The sequence below is a fragment of the Micromys minutus genome (genome assembly GCF_963924665.1).
Source record: "Micromys minutus genome assembly, contig: SCAFFOLD_47, whole genome shotgun sequence".
NCBI lineage: Eukaryota > Metazoa > Chordata > Mammalia > Rodentia > Muridae > Micromys > Micromys minutus.
This window is the reverse complement of record NW_027667133.1, coordinates 4,695,313-4,699,125: the sequence shown is the minus strand read 5'-3', so window position 1 is coordinate 4,699,125 and position 3,813 is coordinate 4,695,313.

The following is a 3,813-nucleotide window of genomic DNA, read 5'->3' as shown; positions in this document are numbered from 1 at the left end:
CAAAGCTCAGAAATTCCACTTATTTTGGGGCAAAATTTCAGAAATTTCCTTTATTTTTGGGCAAAATTGCAGAAATTTCATTATTTTGGGCAAAAAGTCAGAAATTTCCCAAATTTTTGAGGCAAAAATGCAGAAATTCCCCTTATTTTGAGGTAAAAAGGCTGAAATTCTCGCTATTTTGGGGCAAAAAAGCAGAAATTCCCCTTATTTTGGGGCAAAAGTCAGACATTTCCCTTATTTTGGGGAAAAATTTTAGAAATTTAATTTTTTTAAGGGCAAAAAGTCAGAAATTCCCTTTATTTTGGGGCAAAAAGACAGAAATTCCATTTATTTTTTGGGAAAAGTCAGAAATTGCACTTATTTTGAGTCAAAAAGGCGGAAAATCCCCTTATTTTGGGGTAAAAATAAAGAAATTTCCCTTTTTTATGGAAAAAAAAGGTATACATTCCCTTTATTTTCGGGCAAAAAGGCAGAAATTCCCAGTATTTTGGAGCAAAATTGCAGAAATTCCCCTAATTTTATGGCAAAAATGCAGGGCTTCCCCTTTATTTTGGGGTAAAACTGCAGAAATTTCACTTATTTCGCGGCAAAATTGCAGAAATTCCCTTTATTTTCGGCGAAAAAGGCAGAAAATCCCCGTATTTTGGAGCAAAACTGAAGAAATTCACCTAATTTTGGGGTAAAACATGCAGTAATTTTCTTTATTTTGGGGCAAAAAGGCAGAAATTCCCTTTATTTTGGGGCAAAAGGCAGAAATTCCCCTTATTTTAGGGCAAAATAGCAGAAATTTCTCTTATTTGGAAACAAAAAACAGAAATTCCCTTTATTTTGGGGCAAAATTGCAGAAAATTACTTTATTATGGGGAAAAATTGCAGAAATTTTATTTTATTTTATGGCAAAATTGTAGAAATTTCACTTATTTCAGAGAAAAAAAGCAAAAATTTTTCTTATTTTAGGGCAAAAATGCAGAAATTCCCATTATTTTGGGGCAAAAACGCAGAAATTCACCTTATTTTGGGGTAAAATTGCAGACATTTCACATATTTCAGGGCAAAAAGGCAGAAATTCCCCTTTTTTGGGGGCTAAATGGCAGAAATTCCCCTTAATTTGGAGAAAAATTGCAGAAATTTCCCTTGTTTGGGGGCAAAAAGGCAGAAAATCTCTTTAATTTCGGGCAAAAAGGCAGAAATTCCCTGTATTTTGGAGCAATATTGCAGAAATTCCCCTAATATTGGGGCAAAAATGCAGAAATTCCCTTTATTTGGGGCAAATCGGCAGAAGTTCCCCTTATTTTCGGGAAAAGAGGCAGAAATTCCCTGTATTTATAGCAAAATTGCAGATACTCTCCTAATTTTGGGGCAAAAAGGCAGAAATTCCCTTTATTTTGGGGCAAAAATGCATAAATTCTTCTTATTTCGGGGCAAAAATCAGAAATTTACCTTATTTTGGGGCAAAATTTTAGAAATTTCTTTTATTTTGGAACAGAATTGCAGAAATTTTTCTTATTTTGTGGCAAAAAGGCAGAAATTTTCCATATAATGGTGCAAAAATGCTGAAATTCCCATTATTTTGAGGTAAAATGCTGAAATTCCCCATATTTCGGGGCAAAAAGGCAGAAATTCCCCTCATTTTGGGGCAATAAGGCAAAAATTTCCTTTTTTTTCGGGCAAATTGCAGAAATTTCATTTATTTCAGGGCAAAAAGTCAGAAATTACTTTTATTTTGGGGCAAAAAGCAGAAATTTCTTTTATTTTGTCACAAAATTGAAGAAATTTTCTTTATTTTGGAACAAAAAGTCAGAAATTTCCCCATATTTTTGGCAAAAGGCAGAAATTCCCCTTATTTTGAGGTAAAAGTGCTGAAATTCCCATTATTTTGGGGCAAAAATGCAGAAATTCCCTTTACTTTGTGGCAAAAAGGCAGAAATTCCTGTTAATTGGGGCAGAAAAGCAAAAATTTTCCTTATTTGAGGGCAATAAGGCAGAAATTCCCCATATTTTGTGGCAAAACGACAGAAATTCCCCTTATTTATAGGTAAAATGCTAAAATTCCCTTATTTTGTCAAAAGGCAGAAATTCCCCTTATTTTGTGGCAAAATTGCAGAAATTTCACTTATATCAGGGCAAAAAGTAATAAATTTGCCTTATTTTGGGGCAAAAAGCAGAAATTCTTCTAATTTTGGGGCCAAAAACAGAAATTCCTTTTATATTGGGGTAACATTGTGGAAATTTCAAATATTTCTGGGAAAAAAGGCAGAAATTCCACTTTATTTCGGGCAATAAGGCAGAAATTCCCCGTATTTTGGAGCAAAATTTCAGAAATTCCCCTTATATTGGTGCAAAAATGCAGAAATTCCCTTTATTTTGGTTCAATAAGGCAGAAATTCCCCATATTTTGAAGCAAAATTGCACATATTCCCCTAATTTTGAGGGTAAATGCAGAAATTCACATTATTTTGGGGCAAAAAGACAGAAATTCTCCTTATTTCAGGGCAAAAAGTCAGAAATTCCCCTTATTTTGGGGCAAAATTCCAGAAATTTCCTTTATTTTGGGGCAAAATTGCAGAAATCTCCTTTATTTTGGGTCAAAATTACAGAAATTTCACTTATTTCAGGGAAAAAACGGAGAATTTCCCCTTATTTTGGGGCAAAAACACAGAAATTCCCCTTATTTTGTGGCAAAAATGCAGAATTTTCCCTTATTTTGGGGCAAAATTGTAGAAATTTCACTTATTTCAGGGCAAAATTCAAAAATTCCTTTTATTTTGGGGCAAAAAAACAGAAAATCCGTTTATTTTAGGGTAAAAAGTCAGAAATTTCACTTATTTTGAGGTAAAAAGGCCAAAATTCCTTTTATTGTGGGGCAAAAATGAAGAAATTTCACTTTTTTGTGGCAAAAGGTATACATTCCCCTAATTTTTGGGCTAAAAAGTAGAAATTCCCCATATTTTGAAGCAAAATTGCAGAAATTCCCCTAATTGTGGGGCAAAAAGGCAGAAATTCCCTATATGTTGGGGCAAAGAGACAGAAATTCTCCTTACTTTGTGGCAAAACTCAGAAATTTCTCTTATTTTGGGGCTAAATTGCAGAAATTTCCGTTATTTTTGGGCAAAATTGCAGAAATTTCACTTATTTCAGGGAAAAAAGGCAGAAATTTTTCATATTTTGGAGCACAATTGCAGATATTCTTAATATTTTGTGGCAAAAATGCAGAATTTCCCCATATTTTGAGGTAAAAAGGCTGAAATTCCCCTTATTTGGGGGCAAAAAGGCAGAAATTTCGCTTATTTTGGGGCAAAAAGACAGAAATTCCCTTTATTTCGTGGCAAAAAGGCGGAAATTTCTTTTATTTTGAGGCAAAATTGCAGAAATTTCACTTATTTCAGGGCATAATTCAAAAATTCCTTTTATTTTGGTTCAAAAAGACAGAAATTCCATTTATTTTTGGGTAAAAAGGCAGAAATTTCACATATTTTGAGGTAAAAAAATCAGAAATTCCTCTTATTTTGGGGTAAAAATGAAGAAATTTATTTTTTTGGGGCAAAAGGTATACATTCTCCTTATTTTTGTGCTAAAAAGTAGAAATTCCTCGTATTTTGGAGCAAAATTGCAGAAATTCCCCTAATTGTGGGGCAAAAAGGCAGAAATTTCCTATATGTTTGGGCAAAGAGACAGAAATTCTCCTTCTTTTGGGGAAAAACTCAGAAATTCCACTTATTTTGGGGCAAAATTCCAGAAATTTCACCTATTTTAAGGCAAAATTGCAGAAATTTCACATATTTTGGGGCAAAATTGCAGAAATTTCACTTATTC